Below are 22,360 nucleotides of genomic sequence, written 5' to 3'. Positions count from 1 at the left end.
TTGCATTGTTTTATAGCTTACTTACATCTTTAACCCCTTCGTCTCTTTCCCAGTATTCTTTTTTGTTTTGAAGAGTTATAAAGAAAAGAAATTTAAAATGCTTGTGAAAGTGTGGAATAAAAAACTAAGACATGAGAAAAATTATTTGTAGTCTATCTTTCTATCAGTACAGAAAAATACATTTTAACTTATAGATTTTGTGAAAGTCTCAGCCTCTTCCATCATAACTTAAGTTCTTCCAAGATAAAACCATTATCTTGCTCAGTACAATATTATATACCTCTTTCATAAATCAGTTATGGATGATTTTTTTTGAAAGTTTATAGTTCACCAAGGTGCTTAAGTGTAAATATAATTATTAGGGTTAAATCTTTTTTTTTTTTTTTTTGCCATGCTGGGGATAGAACCCAGGTTCTCCCACACACTAGGCAAGTCTTATGCCACTTAACTCCATCCCCAGTCTAGTGTAGATAGAGTTTTTAAAAACCAGTTGAAAAACCCAAAGTTTTTCACTAGGCACTGCTATCTAAGCTAGAGAAAGAGTAAGAATAAAGGCCAAGTTGGGTAGGAGAAGGGTATTACTGTAATACAGCTGATAAATTGAAAGAAAATAGAAAAATTGTGATCTTTAGGTATAATTAAGGACAAAAAGTGGGCTCTAACAAAAGAGGTGAAAGATCTATACAATGAAAACTACAGAACCCTGAAGAAAGAAATAGAAGAAGACCTTAGAAGATGGAAGGATTTACCTTGCTCATGGATTGGTAGAATTAATATTATTAGGATGGCCATATTATCAAAAGCAATTTACAGATTCAATACAATTCCCATCAAAATCCCATTGACATTCCTTGCAGAAAGAGAAAAAGCAATCATGAAATTCATCTGGAAAAATAAGAGAACCAGAATAGCTAACGTAATTCTAAGCAGGAAGAGTGAAATTGGTGGTATCGTGATTCCAGATTTTAAACTATACTATAGAACAATAGTAACAAAACCAGCATGGTACTGGTACCAAAACAGGCAGGTGGACCAATGATACAGAATAGAGGACACAGAGACCAATCCACAAAATTACAACTATCTTATATTTGACAAAGGTGCTAAAACCATGCAATGGAGAAAGGATAACATCTTCAACAAATGGTGCTGCGAGAACTGGAAATCCATATGCAACAAAATGAAATTGAATCCCTCTCTCTCACCATGCACAAAAGTGAACTCAAAATGGACCAAGGAGCTATGAATCAGACCAGAGACAATGCGTCTAATAGAAGATAAAGTTGGCCCTAATCTTCATCACATGGGGGCAGGCCCCAAATTTCTTAATAAGACTCCTATAGCACAAGAGTTAAAACCAAGAACAAACCAAGAACAAATTTTTACCCCTCAAACATCAGATAGAGCTCTAATCTCTAGAATATACAAAGAACTCAAAAAGTTAAACAACAAAAAAGCAAATAACCCAATCAACAAATGGGCCAAGGACTTGAACAGAAACTTCTCAGAAGAGGATATACAATCAATCAACCAATACATAAAAAAATGCTCACCATCTCTAGCAATCAGAGAAATGCAAATTAAAACTACTCTAAGATACCATCTCACTCCAATAAAAATGGCAGCCATTATGAAGTCAAACAACAATAAGTGCTGGTGAGGACGCACGGGGGGGAGGGGGGAAGGTACACTCATACATTGCTGGTGGGACTGCAAATTGGTGCGGCCAATTTGGAAAGCAATATGGAGATTCCTTGGAAAGCTGGGAATGAAACCACCATTTGACCCAGCTATTGCCCTTCTTGGACTATACCCAAAAGACCTTAAAAGAGCATACTACAGGGACACAGCCACATCAATGTTTACAGCAGCACAATTCACAATAGCTAGAATGTGGAACCAACCTAGATGCCCTTCAATAGATGAATGGATTAAAAATGGGGCATTTATACATAATGGAATATTACTCGGCACTAAAAAATAACAAGATCATGGCATTTGCAGGCAAATGGATGGCATTAGAGCAGATTATGATAAGTGAAGTTAGCCAATCCCTAAAAAACAAATGCCAAATGTCTTCTCTGATATAAGGCGGATGACTCAAAATGGGACAGGGAGGAAGAGCATGAGAAGAAGGCTACCATTAAATAGGGAAGAGAGGTGGGAGGGAAAAAGGGAAAAGGGGAGTTGCATGGAAGATGGAAAGAGAACCTCATTATTATATACAATACATATATGATGTTGTAATGACAAAAAGAAAAAAAAGTGTGTCACATTACATTGGAAAGAGAGAAAGGATGTGAGAGGAGGGGAGGGGTAATGAGGATAGGAAGGACAGCAGAATAGAATAGACAAAATGATTGATGTATGTACATTCCATGAATGTATTATATGTCAAAATACATTCTGCTATCATGTATGACTAATAATAAATAAGTAAGTAAGTAAGTAAGTAAATAAATAAATAAATAAATAATTCTCTCTCTCTCTCTCTCTCTCTCTCTCTCTCTCTCTCTCTTTAAAAAAAGAGAAGAAACATTAGTTTGGCAAACTTGAAATATAGGAGGTTTTAACCAGAAATGGGGATGTTTGTGCTGTTGTTTCTGGTAGTATATATGGGGATTGATGACACTACCTGGAGTCTGTACAGCTACATTAGCCTGGGGTTTCAATCTCCCTGCTCACGCTGTTATTATTAAGGTAGGAGCTTACCTTCTTTTGATACAGATTCGTGTGAGTGTTAAAACAAACCTATGGATTGATTTATTTAGAAAAAATATTGTGATTTGGCTGTTTCTTTGAATGTTAATTTATATAAGAGAAAAAATATTTTCTCCAATAAAATTCAGTTTATATTGTAAAAATGTAACTATCACAGATGATGAAGGGAATAGTTAAAGTACACTTTTGAGATCTTACTCTATTTGCCCAATTTCAGTATTCAGCTCTTCAGGATTATATTTATGTATACTTATGTAAATTTTTATTAACTTTTCCTTATCTAGGGAACACAAATATATGCTGCAAAAGGAGGCTCCTTTATTGACCTTGGAATTTTAGATGTCATGCAGATATTTGGCCTAGCTGGACAACCACAATTTGACAAATTTGGGGAAGGAATCATTATAACAACACATGATAAACTCAGCCATTACCTCACTCTGCTCACTGAACAAAACCCAATTAAGAGTCAGTTTCTGGAAAGTCTTGCAGATAACCTAAATGCAGAGGTAAGATCTGATCAGCCATAAGTTGGGATAGAATTGTCAGCTTTAAGAATAACGATAAAGGTTGAGTTGGTTTTTGCTTTGTAGTATTTAGGTATACAGATTATGCTATATAGTCATAAGACAAAAGAGGCTAGGGTGGTGGGGGGCAATATTGTTGATTAACTCACAGCAGTATAAATGTAGACAACAATACTGACAGGAACTCATTGTTAAATGATCACACTTGCAATCTATGAGGTTTTGCTATAGATCAGAAATACAATCCAAAGTTTACAAATCAGGGAAACAGAAATAGCAATAACTGATATGTTTAGTGCTCAATTGATGATTAATATTTGTATGAAGTTTTTCTAAGGTTTATGAAGCTTTCTTGTCTTTATTAGGTCATTTGATTATCTTTGTTATGTAAAATGTGATTGCCTAAATTGAGCAAGAGTATAATGTTTTATTTCAAATGTGTGTGTGTAGGCATGTGGGAGTGTGTGAGGGGAGACTTTAATAATAGGATTTAAATAATGGACCTGGAAAGCATAGGTAACATCTCAACTGGTAAAGAAAATAAACATTTTTACAATTTAGAGTATATATATCAAACTTTCAAATGAATGTCCAAAATTAAGTGCAATGTTTTCATGACATTTTTAATGACTGCACAAGTATTCAACACTTTCCTACCTCAGTATCCTTTTTTTTAAAGTTAACTCAAATAATTTAGGTAATTTAGCTAAGATGTAAATATTGAATAAATGAATGAAATATTCACAATCATATTTACAATCAAATATTACTTATTGTGTGTATGTCTATCTGGTGTACTTCTTAAACAGCCTATAGATATTCTATTCGGGTTATTTACAAGAATCTTTATGGAGAATGAAAGACACACTCTACATTATGTAGTTCTTCTGTTAAGAAGCATATAGTCCAAAAGGAGAAAAAAAGACATGGAAAGAAAATGACAACTTCCATAGAAGTACTTGGTAGAAGGAGAAAATATGTTTGAACTGGGGCTATCAAAAAAGGCTTTTTTCATGATGATAGTAAACTTAGTCTGAGTTCAGAGGATAGATAAGTTTTGGAAGATAAGTTTGAAAGTAAGAAAAAAAAGCATGAAGAGCACTGGTTTACCTTAACAAAATTACAGGACAACAAAAAGAGATTAGAAAATAAAATTTGACTCCAAAGAAAATATTATCATAGCTCAATTTTGGTCCTCATTGCCTACCCTGATGACATGGTGTAAGTAATTAGGTCTGGGCCAAGAGTGTTTATAATGGGATAAAATCTATTACTCTAAAGTGATGGTAATAGTAGCATAGGCTAGAAACTGCTGGGTGCTTCATGTACATTCTCTTATTCTGTCAGACCTGCTAAGTAGATATTATACTCAGAGAGACGTGTAACTGCCTAGGGTCACTAAGTTATAATTTTTAGAAATAACATTCAAACTGTGGTCTATTTAGCTCTAACCAAGATATTTTCATTGTTGCTTAAGACTTCCGTAATCTTATTAAAAATGTAATAAGTTAAAAAAAATACATTACCCTACATTAAGATTCTCCCTTCTTTTCTTCTAAAACCTGAACTAAACATTTTCCAAAATGGTAGCCATAATTTATCTTAACATTTACAGTAAAAAAGAAAAAATAATCCTGTTTTTCTAAAATTTAGCTTAAAGAGCATGTCAAGGAATACTAAATCTTAGCACACCTAGAATTGGTTCTTGATAGTTTTTGTAAGTGGTAGTCACAATGTGTTGATGTTATTATGCAGAAGACACAAAGTAAGTAAAACAATGCTCTTTACCTCAGGGAACTCTTTCCTGGGGACGAAAAAGTAGCACCAGTTAAACTGTGTGATCTAGCCCTGCGTACAAAAATAGCCCTTAAGTTCATCTCATATTAATTAAAGTACTTGCTAGAAATGTCATTTTCAGAAATGTCAACACACTCTGAGCACAATTCCATTTAGTGATATAAAGGTCATTTAAATATTGGAACATATAGATTGAAAATTTTTAGTTATTATTATGAAGTATAGCCATTGCTAAACTTGCTCATATCTTGGTTTACTGGAGGAGCTCCCTGTTACAGTAAATTTTCCTGTTAATGAAACAAACTCCTTTAAATTATAGTTGAATGTGAAATTAAACTTAGTCATCTGTACACATCAAGTGTGAAATTGGTTTATAACATAAATCTGTGCTGCATTCTTAAGATAATAGATTTGTAAGTCCTTAGCCTGCAAAAAAATCTTCGCAAGACTCTAAAATATCACTAATCAACATAAAGATTATGTTAGGATAGTAGTGTTGCCTTTATTAATATATTTGATTTCATGAATATCAATTTTCACCATGAGTTTAGAAAAATTGGAGAAAATATTTTATGAAGTATAATTTAATGCAAACATTTTATGAGACATCTTTGCTGATTGATGCCTAATGGGGCTGACTTCATAATGCTAAAGTTGAGAAGTAACAAATCCCTTTCCTATAAAGAGCCACTTAATTTTGCACTGTGAGAAACACTGATATATGTATTTCAGGCTAATTAAAATGTATTCATGTTTCTTAGTGTATACTCTGTTCTAATCCCTATATTCCATACTTTATAACTTTGTTAATTATTCTATATCCTAACATATACATTCTTTGTGTACACAGAGTTCTTGTCTCTTCAGGATGTTGTACCTATACTGGCTCTTGAGTTAAAACCTCCACAGTCTGACTACCCTTCCCACTTCTGATTCTCATTACTCCTCAACATAGGCCTTCTGCCCTAGGAAGCTATTACTCTACTCACTTCACTTAGAAAGGCCCAATTTTCTTTTTTATGAAATATAGATGCTCTCATTGTGAAAATTCAATAAGTGCCTATTCCAAGTTGGTAAGCAATATAGTATCACTATTTTCTGATGATCCCTTCATATGTATCCCTACTTAAGCAGTATATATATATATATATATATATATATATATATATAATTAAAAATTATACTCATGATTATATTTGCTTATTTAGTTTCTAAAAACTATATAAAGTTGATAGAAACTATATGAATGGTTTTAACTAGTTTTTTAAAACACACATATAGTAAAAATAAATAAGATAACCTTAAAGACTAAAGTTTAAATAGATAAATATTAAGTGACACTTGAATCTGATTTCTGAATTACCAAATTTGGAGTTGATTTTATTATTGTTAAGGAAGAATTAATTTTAATACACTATACACTAATGTCATTTTTACATGTTATATTTTTGAGTATCTGGTATGTGCTAGACTCTGTGGATGTTGGGCTTCTATTTGTCATCTTAATTACTTATACATGTCTCACCTCCATGACTAGAGAAGTGAGGTCAGGGACCATACTATTTGTTACCATACCCATTGTACCTTAAATTATATACAGGCTTTTTAGTGATTTGTTATGATTATGGAGATAAATGAATAAATTTCAAAAAGCGAGAGTATGGAAAAAAATATTTGTTTTATGAAAGGCTCCTGTATCAGATAGCCACTAGGCGACAGCAAATATTTTCAAGAAAATTTTTAATTTTGTCACTAGTTGGCATTCAAGGATTAGTCTCAAAGTAAGGTGTACCATTACATTTATTTTTTCTGGATAATCTCTTCCCTTTTAATGAATTTTTAGAAGATTTCCATTACATGATCTAATTTTTGATACCTACTTTTTCTTCTAATCTTATAACTAATAGAAATAGGTAATTATTGATGTTTATTTGATAAGTCTGATTTTTAAATTGTCCTTTATAAAATTTTTGTCTCTTGAGATTTGTATAGTATTTTAAAAGAGCATCATAAGGTCAAAACGGAATGAATATAGGTTGTTATTTTAAAGTAATAACGTAAAGTAATAAGAGAATATAGGTCACTATAAAGGAATATATGGGTTATATGACAATACATTTTTGACTTGCAAATAATAAAATCAGAAATAGGTGAGACTCTCAGCTATTTATCCGTATCATCAAACTAGTTTTATTTACCTAAGCAGACTGGAAAAACTGTTTAAACATCCTACACAACTCTCTTATTGGCTTAATTTTAATTCTTACTGCTTTTCATTTTCTGAAAAGCTTTACAGTTTACATTTAGGATATGTACTTATTTACTTATAGTATGGTAGTATGGATGGCTTGGTCATTTTTAAGTAAACTAGTATAAATTTAGAAGCAAATAGGCAGAATCTTCTTATGTTTTTTTTTTTTTTTTTTTTTTTACTTTTGGTTGTCCCACTTTTTAAATAACAAATACTATGATGTAATATTACAGTGAAAATTATATGCTGCTGTATCTCATCTTCAATTCACTCAAAGTAGCTAAATGTACAATTTTTTGTTGTTGTATTTTGTTTTGTTTGGTGCTCAGGATTGAACCTAGTACCTTCTGCATACTAATCATGTACTGTACCACTCCCAGTCCATCTACATTTTTATTTCACAATAAAAGTTATATAGAATTAAAAATTATAATACAGTGACTAAATCAAACATGAAGATTTTTATTTTCTTCAATATTAGTACAAAAATGGCACCATTTGTTTTCCTTTTTTCCCCCTCCTGTGAGTAAAAAAAAAATGGGTTCAGGAACAAATTTATAGCTGTCAAGTTTCACAACTTTGGTTAATTGTTAAAGTAAAAAGGATACTTTAAGTAAAAACAGAATTACTTCCCTTGCCTAAGGAACTATTTTAAGAATACATCTCATTATAATTCTGAATTAATATTCTTATCTAATCATGTCTTTCTCTTTATTACACAGATCTTATATTTATTGTTGTGTTCTAAATAATTAACCTTTGTTTTTATTTAATAAATATATTACAAATCACTTCAAATGCTATATTAAACATTATATTTCCTTTCTGAATATAATCTAAACAATCATCCAATGATTACTTTGGTTCAAATGTTTAAATATCATATTTTCCCATTGCTTGTTTTAAAGTTTACCAATTTTAAAAAACACCCTATTCTTGTATGATTTTGAAAGCATAAATATTAATATGTCTAAATACCAATAAATTTGCTTTGGTTTGTGCAGAAATAATTGCATTTTCCATTATACACATATTGTATGTTTATACTGGCAGTCCTCTAAATGAGTATCTCTAAAGGTAAAAACTACCATTGTACCTTCTATGGTTTTATTGATGACAGTGCGCAGAATCAGGATAAAGATCGACAGAATTACTATTTAATTATTTTTTAAATAATGTTGAGTTTTATTTTTTAATCTTTATTCATTTTGTTTATTTTTTTATGTGGTGCTGAGGGTTAAGCCCAGTGCCTCAAATGTGCTTAGACAAGTGCTCTCCTACAACCCCAGCCACATATTTTGTTATTTTTATTCTGGTACACCTAAATTTAAACATACTCAGTAGTTTTATAAATATAAAATGAAACTAAAACAAAATGGATACAGAATATGAAAAAGAATTAACAAATGTCAAAAATGTCCTTAATGCTATGTAGAATTAAAATCCATACAGGGAAAAACAATCAAATGTCATCATTGAGTAAGTTCAGTTTGGGAAGATAGCATTTCCAATGTATTATTCTCAATGAAATAAAGAGGACTGCTGTTTTCATTAACTGCGAAGTCATTTCAATGATTGTGCTTACCTACTTTCAAATGTGGCACAATGATCTATTTTGAAAACTTAATTTTTGGCAGAATGGCCTTTGCTGTAATGTTTATGTTTGACTTTAATGCATTCCTTTAATTTCTGTTATATTTTTGATTTGCAGATTGCTCTGGGAACAGTCACAAACGTGGAAGAAGCAGTGAAGTGGATAAGTTACACTTACCTTTATGTATGGATGAGAGAAAATCCATTAGTGTATGGCATCAGTCACAAAGCTTATCAGGTAGAAAACTCAAACTCATTTATTAAAAAAAAAAACCTCAAGCCTTGTTTTTGGTTCTGTAATCCTTTCATGATGTGAGGATAAATATTTGCTACTGTTGCCTCATCTGAAAAGAGTTATGGACCTAGAAGAAAAATAAAGATCCTTAATCATTTTTTAAAATACACTAAAAAAATTAAATTTGTTTCTTGTAATTATTTTCCTTTATTTAAATCTCTTTTCCCATTAATAATGTTGATATTTGTATCATTCTATTTTTCAGAATATTTCTGTTAGATGCTAATATTTCACCATGAGTTTTTACTCTGGTACATTTAGTTTTAGAAATAGCCAGATATTAGGAAACATATAGACCATTTTTAAAAATAGGCTTGTTATATACAATCTACTCCTCCTGTCATGTCCCTTCTATGCCCTATAGTGAAATTAAAGATAGCATTAAAGCATTATTGTCTTAACAGTTTAAAGTTTAAAGTCAGTTTCATGATTCAATGTGTGTGCATAGACAGAGAATTACATACACGTGATAGCAGGTCTTCCTATGAGCTTTATAGTTGTGTGGTCCATGTGGCTTACAGATCTTGTCTTTTCTTTAGAACTCTGCTTTATATACTGTAAATGCTTCCTAATTAGAGATAAAATTCAGTTGTAATGTAATAAAAACATTATTTCACCATCTTCATATGATATTTACTTCTGTTGAGTCAAAATTATCAAAGAGGTTGAGTGTAACTCAAAATTATAGTTTTTCTCTATTTACCAATATATATACACACAAATATTGTATTGATAAATACACATACATATGCATTGAATGTGTGTGCATGTATTGGTAAATATATATATATATATATATATATATATAATGTGCATTTGTTATCAAAGCAATTGCCAAACTTTTGGCGGTTTTCTTTCATTTTTCCTTTTCTTGTACAGTAGATTTTGCCATGGAAGAGTTTAAACTTAAGACTTAGGGGGGAAACATTAAGAATAGTAGTAGCAACTAGTTCTGAAGCTGGTAATCTGAAATTCTTAGGTTTTCATACTTCGGTCTTCTTTACATAGAATTCCACTACTTTTCTGCTTCTCAGTTAAAATATGTGCTGATCTTCAAATGGATGTCTTATTTTATAAGCAATTTATAACTGCATTATAATCTGTGATTTCATACATTTTTATATTTATTAATTTTTAACTGGTACTCTATAGACACACATAAAGGTGGGAATCACTGTGGGTTATTCATACATGTGCATAGAATAATTTGGTCAGTTTCTTCACTCAGTTCCTCCCTTTTCCATCCCTTCTCCCTTCCCTCTGTACCCTTTATCTACTTCGCTGATCTCTGTTCTATTTTCATGGGACATTGCCCACCCCCTTTCTCTATTTTTTTAGTTCCTTAGTTATCTCTTACTTCCACATGAGATAAAACATAAGGCCTTGACTTTTTGAGTCTGGCTTATTTCACTTAGCATGGTGTTCTCCAGTTCCATCCATTTGCCAGCAAATGCCATAATTTCATTCTTCTTTATGTCTGAATAAAACTCCATTTTGTACATATACCATATTTTCTCCATTCGTTCATATGTTAATGGGTACCTGAACTGGTTACATAACTTGACTATTGTGATTTGTGCTGCTGTGACCCAGCAATCCCAACAGACCTTGCACTTTTTAAATAATGTGTCTCTAAATGTTCTCATCACAAATATGATCGTTGTGAGAATAGTCAAAGGTACAATGAAAATTTTCTGAAGGACTAAAATTAAACAAGTACATGTATTTTCATGGGTTAAATATCCCATGGAATAAGATAAACACATCAATTGATTTTTAAGTATTAGGTTAATATCAAAAGTTTTTTTGCTGTATAATGAAAACTTTAACATAGTTTTCTGGTATTTAAGAAAGAGGAATTTTGTTTCATTCCAGGATTCATAGTTTTACTGAATTTACAGTTCTATATCTTAACTTTTTCTTTTAACTTATATGTTTTGATTTTGTTGCTCTGTAAATTTGTATCTATAGAATTCTTATAGACAAAAACAAATCAAGTAGTTTGGACCTGATATATATAGTATCACTTATAGCAAATATTTGCTGATAATACTCTTGATGCTATGTTACTTATCTGCGGTTGGTTTCCTTTTGCCTAATTTTTCTGATTTTTAAAACTTTTTTAAGCTGCCATAAAGATCTAAGTTAAAACAAATGGTGGAAGTATTAACTCATTAGATTTCTAAGGAGGTTTACTACTTCTCCAACACCCCATTAAAGGTCATATTTTATATTATTGCTCATAACAAGAGATTAATCTTCAAGACTTAGATGTGCATGGTTGTGCACTTGTACAGTATGGTTGTGCATGTATATACATAGCAAAAAGAATATTTGTTAGTATTTTGTATTGAATATCAATTTATACTTAGAAAAAATTATAATAGTTTTAAAACTATATAAAAGTTCACTGTCAACTTCATTTTATTCTTTGCTTCTATTATTATTATAGACAAAATGGATTTTTCCACCAACAGTTGTGAAAATTACTAAAACAATAGAATTGTATTTTTAAGGGGATAACCATTCATTTATTTTACCTTTGACAGGGGAAAGCATTTTTGCCATCATATCTCCAAATGACTGATAAAATAGAAGTATGATTTGGTAATTTAAAGTGCCTATTTAAGTGTGGGAATTAGAAGATGGTATTTTTTTTCCTTATACCCGATTCCCTGTGTCTATAACCTTAAAGATTATAAGACCATGGAAGAATAATATTGGTATCTAAAGAGACTGTACAGATTGATAGTTTTATTATCCAAAAAGACTATGTAGATTGATAATTTTAATGAATTTTAAAGCTTTCTTTATTTAATCAAATAAAATATTTTGTAGTTGTTTCTTAAATGTATAGAATGTACTTCAGAATTTATAATTGAGAAATCTCTGATCAGCAGCTTCAATACTGGGTATATACCCAAAGGAAATGAAATCAGTATGTTGAAGAACATCTGTACTCCTGTGTTCATTGCAGCACTATCCATGCAAAGAAATGGAAGCAGCCTAAGTGTTCATCAGCTTATGAATGGATAAAGAAAAATCTAATACCTATACACAAATGGTGCATAATTCAGCTATAAAAAAGACTGATATATTGTCTTTGCAGTAACAGGGATGGAACTGGATGTCGTTATGTTAAGTGAAATAAGCTAAGTACAAAAGAACAGGTACCACCTGATCGCATTCATGTGTAGAATCTCAAAAAGTTGAAGTTACAGAGGTTGAAAATAGAATGGTAGTTACCAGGGGCTGGAGAGAGGGATGGGGAGAGACTCATCAATGAGTACTAAGTTTTTATCATAAATAAATGATAAATGTTAGACTGATCAATGAGTACCAAGTTTTTACCATAAATAAATGATAAATGTTTGAAAGATAGTTGTATTTAATCTGTTTTAAATATTGCACAATATATTTTTGTATTGAAAAATCCCTTTACACCATTGATACATATAATTTTATGCTTCAAAGTACCAGTTCAAAATTAAGTTTTTAAAAGTTTAATTAAAACATCAAGTGTTTATATTTCTTTCCTGTAGATTGACCCAACATTAAGAAAGCATCGAGAACAGTTAGTCATTGAAGTTGGACGAAAACTAGACAAAGCTCAGATGATTCATTTTGAAGAGAGAACTGATTATTTTTCCTCAACGGATTTGGGTTGAACCGCCAGCCACTATTATATTAAATACAATACCATTGAGGTAATATTCTAAGAGGAACAAATGCAAAAATGTTTGTTTTTACAGTCAAATACTTTCTAGACTTCAAAATATATTAATGATGCCAAATAACAAAAGCAACTTATGAGCAAATACATTTAGTTTATATGAATTCAGCAATATACTTTTAGTAATGACAAGAAAAAAATGACTTTAGATAGCAATGGTGCTCTTCTGCCATTCTGTTTCATGAACATATCCTAAACACTACATACACCTGAAATAGTTGAAGCCTATTGGTGAGTCTTACAGAGTGTGTGCCAGAATGATTTTAAGCTGGACTTGATAGCTTAATTATTTCCTTGAATAAAAAGTTGAAAAGTTAATTGCATATTAGTAAGAAACACTAAAGAAGAGTTTAAGAAACTACTAAAATTACCAACTCAGCCTGTTTGTACTAGATGGTTAATTTAAGGAACTTTTAAGGCCAATTTTGACCATACAATTATAAGAGGATTTGTTGCTTTTTAACAATATCCTGTTTAAGATGATGTGATACTTTAATATTTTTACTTTTAAAAAGCATATACATTTCTTTATGTGTTTTCATGTACATATATCAGTACATGTCAATACAATGATAACCTGTGGGGAGAATACTTAAATATGAAGAGATTGAAATAGGTTAAGTTGAATTTTTATACTTTTTTCAATAGATAGTGTTTTGAGTTTTTTCTTAAATTCATTTTTGCCTTTTGTACATAAAGTTGTTTTTAAAATAGGAGAATAGAAATCATCAAAAAGAAAAACTCAGTTTATATGAAATCTCGGGTTTGTAGATTTAATATTTGCTTATATATAAAACAGGTTTCAGAAAAACACCTTTATGTGCTTACTGGGTTTTCCTCATTTTTTCAGAATAACCTATTGTATGACACTAGATTTCTGCAAGACCTCTTTATATATTATCTCAGAGCTGTGATTTGGTGGTTCCTCAATCCCAGACCTAGTCCTTCCTCCTTATATCACCTACTCTCATCTTATTGTCTCTATGAGACAGCCTTTCTCATTTGTCCTCTTGCTAGTAGACTGCTGCCAAACTACACCCTAACACTTTCTTTTTTGCAGTTCTTTTTCAGCAACTCTAGCCGTGTAGTACCTTTTTCTTTTCTGTATGGCCTTTAACTGATTTTTCTGTGTATTCTCGTTATTCATATTTTGAGACTCTTTGAATTGCATGTTGTCTAGTTATTTCCCTCTGAATTTTATATGATGTATGTGAGCTTATAATTAGTAAGTGATGCAGATTTCCATATGCCTATACTGAGGTCAAGACCAGAATGTTATGTTGAACATTTTTAGACATTTAGTATAGATTTCATTAGATGATTTTACTGATCTTTTTTTTTTGGTTCTAATGGCTTTCTTAACTATGTTTAGGAGTGTTTTTTAATCTTTCATAAATTTGATAATATCTTTTGATCTTCTATTTTAATTAAATGTGACACTTACTTTGGTAGACCTTTAATGAACTCTTCGATGCTCACAAAACAGAAGGTGACATATTTGAGATAGTCTCCAAAGCCGAATAATTTGATCAGATCAAGGTAAGATTACTTGAAGTTTCATTCAGGTATGTACATTTATTTATTTATGAAAGTTTGAAATTAATTGTTATTCCTGATACAATATAAAAAAAGCCATATGGCATATTTGGAGTATCAGCAGTGTTTTCTATTGTACAAGAAAACTCAGTGTTCTAGATAATAATATCACAGCATACCTAACATCATGCTTTGCTTTGTATCCCAAGTCAAGAAATTTAAATAGGTTGTGTATTACTCATTTTATAATTTAATGTTATTAACAGTGAAAACTTTAATACTTTGAAATAGTACTTCACAACTTTAAGCTATGAATGCATTATACCATATAAAAATATATGACTATAAGGAATGCATTTGAAGATGATCAAGTTTTCCCTAATCAGTCTGGGCAGAGGTTTTACTCTGGTCAAATAAAAAATGAAACCTCATCAATTGAAGGATGGTGAGGTCAGATGACTTAATTTTTGTGTCATATCAAATTTTTATGTGTCAATGGCAACTTTAATATTGGTGATGAACAATAAAATATAATTGTACCCGCCTCAACATAATTTCATATTATATAATTTACCTATGGGAAAATTACTGGGTTTTAGCTGTACAAGAGTAAAATATTACATTTTACTAAAAGGCAACCTTAAAAACATGCAATGTGTTTTTAAATAAATCAGACCAAATATTACTATAAAAATAGTGACTCTTCTAGGTCAGAGAAGAAGAAATAGAGGAGATAGATGCTCTATTAAAAATTTTTTGTGAACTCTCAGCTCCTGGAGGTGTAGAAAATAGTTATGGGAAAATAAACATCTTACTTCAAACTTCCATCAGCCAAGGAGAGACGGATAGTTTCTCCCTTATGTCAGATTCTGCAAATGTTGCACAGGTAAGAATCTTACTCCCCATTTTCTCTTCTTTGTTTATCTCTAGAGACCAAGGAATTAATTCTATTGTTCTGTGAATACATTACTTTGAGAAATTCTATGAACTACAGTTTCTCCTTAGAATTAAAGATATTGATTTGTACATCTTTTATGTAACCTGTGCTTGTAAATCAGGACTGGGGGTGAAAGTAAGTGGTTTGTTTGGCTTAGTAACAAATCTATCTTATATAAGGCCTAATATATGTATTCCAGTATGAAAGGTCTCTGATTTTAAATATTGAGTACTGAAAGAAAATTGTTCCCTAAATCTATAGCTCATTTAATTTATAACTTTTAAAAACTGCTATGGTAAAAAAAAAAATTCTTCATATATTTAAACCATAATGTGAAATAAAGTAAGTTATTTTTTGTCTTCTTTGTCTTTCATTTCTTTTCTTTTCTTTGTTTTGTTTTGTTTTTCATAATACTACAGATTGAACTGAGAGGCTCTCTATGACTGAAATATATCCTCAGTCCTTTTTTACTTTTTTCTTTTAATTATTTATTTTAGTACTAGGGATTGAAACTACGGGCCCTAAATCACTGAACCACATCTCTAACCCTTTCTATTTTTTTTTTATTTTGAAATAGGGTCTTACTAAATTGCTCAGGGCCTAGCTAAATTGCTGAGAATGGCTTTCAACATGAAATCATCCTTTCTCAGCCTCGCAGTGTTACCACCACACATTCTAACAATATTAGAAGAAAAAAATCTTACTGTAGATAAGCTGAAAGATATGAGGAAAGATGAAATAGGTAAGAAGGGGGAAAAAGTGCTTAAATGAATTTTTCTGTGAAAATAAAGTATTTTACCAGATATAAAAGTATTGTGAATTTTCATATTATTTAACATAAATTTATTTTCTCTCTTCTTTTTTATTTGTTTTTAGTACATTATAGTTTACATTGTTAATTTTGACATATTCATGAATGCATATAACTCAACATAAATTTTGAACCTACATATGACATCTCTTTATTTATGCAAAAGAGCAAAAATCACTCCAAATTTTATGAAGTTATTTAGCAGAATTAGCAATTAAGGCTGGATGTGGGCACACATGCTTATAATCCCAGAAGTTCTGGAGGCTGAGATAGGAGGATCACAAGTTCCAGGTCAGCTTCAGCAACTTAGCAAGACCCTGTCTCAAAATTTAAAAAAAAGAAAATAAATGGGCTAGGGATATTGCTTAGTGGCTTAGCTGCTGGCCCTGGGTTCAACCACCACTACCCGCTCCAAAAAAATTAGCAATTAAAATAGTTTATATTAGCAAATTTTTAAGTATTTTAAATGTAGATCCTACCCATAAATGATAAGAATCATTCAGTGATATTTATTCTCATTTTGTTTCTTAATATGGAACTAATTTCAAAGATATGTTATGTATATCAGCAGTATTACAGTAAAAGTTTAAGTGAACAATAAGCTCTACATTCTCCAGAGTTTAAACAAGCTTAATCACACATAGATGCCTTTAAACCCAGTTGTCATCAGTACATACATAGTATTCAGTGTCCAGCTTTTTGTGTAATATTGAAAAGTTATTCCTAAACATACATTTTCACAAATCCTAGCATTTATGGAATAAATGTATAATGCCTTGATTAGACAGTATTGACTTCTGCAGAGGATAGACATTACACATGAAAAGAGTCATTCTGAAGACAAGTAAGGAGGAGGGTTACTGCTGGCCAGAATTCTAAAGAGGAAACTGAGCTACCTGGCACACCCCAGGAATACCAAGGCTGGGGAGGCTGAGACAGGAGGACTGCGGGTTCCAAGCCAGCCTCAGCAAAAGCAAGGCACTGAGCAACTTACTGAGACCCTGTATCTAAATAAAATTACAAAATAGGGTTGGGTATGTAGGTCAGAGGTCAAGTGCCCCGAGTTCAAGCCCTGGTACCAAAAAAAAAAAAAAAAGTCGGGGGAGGCGAGAAAAGTAGCGAGAGACGGGCCGGGCTGGAGACACCAGCAGCGGCCACCACAGCTGAGCCAAGCCAGACTCGGGCGGGCTCGGCGGTGACAGCGAGACCAGGCGAGCGCTGGCGGCCTCGAGTGGCCTCCGATGCCGCGCAGCGTGAAGAGGCTCCGGCGCCGGCCAGGGGCTGCGGCTTTAGAGGGGGAGGAGGGGCCGGGCTGGAGGCGCGGGAGGAGAAGGTGGTGTACTCGGTCGACAGCACCAAGGCGCTGGGCGATACCTTCAAGCTGTTCATGTCCCGCAGCACGGAGTTCATGAGCTCGGATGCGGAGCTCTCGAGCTTCCTCTGCAGCCTCAAGCACCAGTTCTCCCCTCACATCCTGCGCAGCAAGGAAGTCTACGGCTTCGCCTCCTGCCGAGCCCTGGTGCCTGACCCCCCGGAGCCCCCTACCGCCCCCCGGCCTGACGCGCCGGCCAGCCCCGCACGCGGCCGTCAGGAGGAGGCGCCGCGGAGCCCGGGAGGCCGCTGCGGGCAGGAGGCGGCCCCGGCTGCCCCCGTCGCCTCCACCGTCACCGCCACCGCTGCTGCCGGCGCCGGCGGCCCCCGAGGAGTCCTGCCTGGAGAAGCTCTCGGCGCCCGAGCCCTGCTTCGGGGGCCGCACCCTGGAGGAGATCTGGAGGGCAGCCACCCCGACGCTGACCACCTTCCCCACCATCCGCGTCGGCGGCGACGTGTGGGGCGAGCGCAGCCTGGGGGCAGCGCGACTGCAAGGCGCGCCAAGTCCTGCTAGTGGACCTGGAACCCGTGGTGAGGCTCCGCCGCTTCCCGGTGCCCCGGGCTTGAGACGCCGCCGCGAGGGCGCCTCCTGCAGGTCCCCGGCCCAAGATGGAGTTTCTGCTTGGAGAAATGAACAAGTGTCAGTGGAGTGTTTACAGACTCCTCTAGGACCGTCCCCTAGTGCACTTTATGCGCGAGGAAGTCCCGGGATAGCCTCCCTGCCCCAAGCCCCGGGATGCGTCCCCGCGTCTGGAACTCCGGGACAGGTGTACCCTCTGCCGCCTCCCCGCACCGCGTCTGCGAAGGAGGAGCCTGCAGGACTAACAGGGGAGGTCCCTTTGCTTCCGAACCCCAGATTGAGAAGTCTCCAGGACTATAGGGGCAGATTGGTTTTCTCCCTTTCGGACTCTACCTCACTGGTCTGGCAGTCCTCCGAAGAAGTCATTCTTTTCCAAAGGAATTTGTTTTCGTGCTTGAGTAATAAAAGCCAGAATTTGCTTGCTCTTTAACCCCCGCCTCCATTTTTCTTTTTGACTGCCACCCCTCTTTCTGGACGGAAGATCAAACATGTTTTGTGGTGTTGCACTAGTTTGTGCTCAGGGTATTCTGAATCCCACTCGTTTCTGAATTTTTACTGAATTTCAAAGCTTTGACCAAGGATTTTTTTTTTTTTTGAGAGGTTCTAGCCTGACTGTTAGTAATGCAAGAATTTATATGGCTTTGATTTTCTTGGGCTCAGTGATTACAAACAAAAGAGATGTAAAGTCCAATTGCTTAACGTTTTAAAGGTGTTTCTAAAACATTTTATATTGAAGTTTAATGTTTATATTTACTGAGCTCCTAAAGCAAATGGTAGCATACTCAAACAAAGTTTTGTTTATGAAAAGTTGACTTGTTGAATTCTTTTTTAATTGAATAAAAATTGAAGTGCATTGAAACCACATGGCTTGTGATTGAGGGGAAAAAGAATCGTGAAGAACTGGTGGTGTTGCAGGAATGACTGGAATTCAATTGGAGATAATCTGGCAACATGTCCTGGTCAAACATAAAAATCCAAGAATGTTAATGAGAAGATAATAATTTTTAATATTGAAGTCACATAGGAGAGATGAATGTGTGTAAACGTTGTGAATAAAGTGACAAACAGAATACCCATTAGAAACCTCAACAGGATCTATAGAGAAGGGTGGGGGCATTTCTTGGTATCAAGTAACTGGTTGAAGTTACTTTGGGCAAAATAGATCCCTTTGTATTTATTGTTGGATAACAAGAAATGCCAAGACTAGTATTCATCACATTTGTAAACATTATGACAATTAGTTGACTTTTTTGTCCTGTGAATTTTCTTTTTTTCCATTCATAGTTACTTTTGCAGTCTTTGTTTGATAGCTGAAGGCCACATAAATCAAACAGGCAAGCCACCCAGAGTACTGACCCTTATTTTACACTTTTGTAATAGTGTGTATACCATATGGCCTAGTGTGGAATTCTTTATTATCCAAGTGCCTTTGGTCAATGGTGGCAGCAAGACTTACTGGTTATTAGACAGTGATGCCACAGCCAGCTTTTACTGCAATACCTAAAGGGTCAAGTAGTGTTTTTGTACCACAATTATTTCAAATTCAAGTATTCTGCCATGGAACTATCCCCCCTGGGCTGGAACTTGGCATGTGAAACCCTCAATACAAAGATTTATCTCTGCTTGGCAGCTTATTAGGAGAATAATGAGAGTTGTGATTTTTACTCTTGTTTTCCTAGAATTCAAATGGCATAGATTTCTGAAATAATTATTTTAAGTTTAATAGTCCATAGTAGAAATGTTGTGACTTTCATTTCAGTGTTCTTGTTTTGAAAAAAAAAAAAATTATATATATAAATATATATATAACTTTATGACAGTTTCCCAGTAAGCCTCATAGTCTTTTATTCACTACTCAATGATGATGCATCCTTACAAACACTGTAATATGGGTAAATAAAAAAGTGAATAATTACTTAGAAGATGGAGAGTGTTAAATTATAGTTATGTGATAGGAAGCTGAGACATTTTTTGGTTATTAGCTTCCATTGCCAATTGTATTTCATACACATAGGAGTTTTCTTTCCAAAAATATATTGTTAACTTTTATACCTAACTAGCACCTGAAAAAAATGTATTGTACCATTTCACTATTGTATATAGTTTTATAATCATTTTAAAGTAAATCCAATGGCCATATGAGAATGTAATTTCAACATGTAGCTTATCTAGATAGTTTTCCTGAGGATTTTGAAATTAGCTGAGAATAACTTTTCTCAGCACACAACTGAAACATAACCAGTGACACCTTGCATTTGTTTTAACTGATATTCTTGACATTTTTTCCTCTTATGCCTTGTTACTTTAGTGCACTTGAATGTGTGTAAATGCTTTTTTCGCTTATTTGGGTTATCTGATTTCAGTTTGAATCTGATTGCCCATCTTGAAGTCAATATGGTTCATGTGGACTATTAAATAATGCCGTTTCTAGTTTGTGAAGTAAGATGTAAGAAATATTTTTGCCAAGTTTTCTTTAGCAAAACCTATCTTGCAACTTCTAAAATGTGGAGAAACATCTGATATAGTTGACTAGTATGTTAATAGGAAAGTGAAAGTATTTTATGATTACCTTTGGGCAGAGTGTGAAAAGAAACTTGGCATAGTGGCCTTTATGGTGGCATCCATTAATTGTTTCAGAAGTGAGTCTGTAGCTTAGCTTGTGTATAGTTTTTTTTAAAGAAGTCCCATTTGTTTGTTCTCTTGCCTTCATTTATATCTCATATGACACAAGTAGAGGAGGAAGCTAGGAGGAATTTTATCACCTTGATATATTTCTGTTTGATTTTTGACTTTTGGGTGCCTAAATGTGACTGGCACAACAAATAATCTTTTTTGGTATTTTTTACATTCCTTCCTAACAACCAGCAACTCATTTTCTATGTCACTAAAACCAGTAATGTCATGATTCTGAGGGCAAGCTTCATCATTGATAGTGCAAAGTGTTGCTGTTGTGGCGTGTATTTATTTTTGTTTGAGTACTCTATTGGACAAGTGTAACTTAAGCTAGTGGCATATACTTGTTGATTTGCTTTGAGCAAATGTTAGTACTATTTTTCAGAAAACTCTTCAATAAAATCTTTTAAAATCATTGAATACAAAACGTCTGAGCAATTTTGAACTCAAAAGGTTTTTTTGGTTGTTTTAAGGGTTGGGTTGCCATAGCACTCTTTAAATTGATAATTTTTAATGATTATATATACCTAACATTTGCTTTATTGGTGTGTTGAAATATTTTTTTGATAAACTGTTATGTCTTAATTGCATTAGAAAGCAATTGTTTGTAGTGAACTGAAGTGTTTCCCTGGACAGTTTAATGTGCATATGATTAAGATTTACAATTTGGTTGTACTTTGCTTTTTAACTTATTAACTGTAAATAAATTTTAGAGAATAAAAAAAAAGAAAAAATAATTCCAAAGATGTTTAGAGAGGCTGAGATAGTCATTACATTTGTATTCTAAGATAGAGTAGGAAAAAGGGCAGAAAGACAGACTATTAACAAAGTAAGTTGACTGTACACATACTGCACACTTGATGCTTTAAAATATGATCTATTTCCACCTAATTGCTCAGATAAGTTAGTCACATTTGTTTTTTAACAGCCTCTACCCTTGGTATTCCCATACATGTCTGCATTCCAGAACCTGATTATTTTATGTTTTCTAGAAGTGGGCCTGGGTGGATGAGTTGTATTTAATTCAACTAAGTTGTATTTAATTCCTGAAGCATTTCTCATGATTTTAGAGTTCTAAAGTAGACCGTGAATAAACCAGTGGCTATGTACATAAAATGTTAAATATTTCTGTATGTGTTCTAAACTAACTCAAAAAGAAGTAGTTCCTTTTATAGTAGTTTAAGCACAATATCGAGGCTCAGAACCCTATTAATACCTAAAGGAACCTTGATACTGATTTCCAGAGCTATGAATTGCTGCCCAAGGCAGCAAGAGCCACCCTATTGCCTGACAGTAAAGGTCAAATATACAACTCAATCAATCCACAGCAATTATGTATAGCTTAACTCAAATCATCATCTCAATGGTTCTCTGGCATCACCTTTCAAACATTCCCTCTGGCAAATGCCAGGCATCATTCTGACTGGGCTGTGGCTCTCAACAATGCCAGGTCAAAAATGTCATCTATTCTACATAGCAAATCATAAAAAAAGCAATAAAATCACCTACTCTGAAATCCCACTTACAAGTCAGAT

The 22,360-nt window shown here is 33.6% G+C and overlaps 2 pseudogenes; both read left to right on the top strand.

The window, feature by feature from the left end:
• Nucleotides 1–2,625: 2,625 nt before the first annotated feature.
• LOC144252192 (activating signal cointegrator 1 complex subunit 3-like) overlaps nucleotides 2,626–22,360 on the top strand; it is a 41,786-nt pseudogene continuing 22,051 nt past the window's right edge.
• LOC144252145 (coiled-coil domain-containing protein 71L-like) lies at nucleotides 17,443–18,139 on the top strand (annotated as a pseudogene).

This window comes from Urocitellus parryii, unplaced genomic scaffold, assembly GCF_045843805.1.
Source record: "Urocitellus parryii isolate mUroPar1 unplaced genomic scaffold, mUroPar1.hap1 Scaffold_37, whole genome shotgun sequence".
Taxonomy (NCBI): domain Eukaryota; kingdom Metazoa; phylum Chordata; class Mammalia; order Rodentia; family Sciuridae; genus Urocitellus; species Urocitellus parryii.
This window is presented reverse-complemented; position numbering and strand designations above follow the sequence as displayed.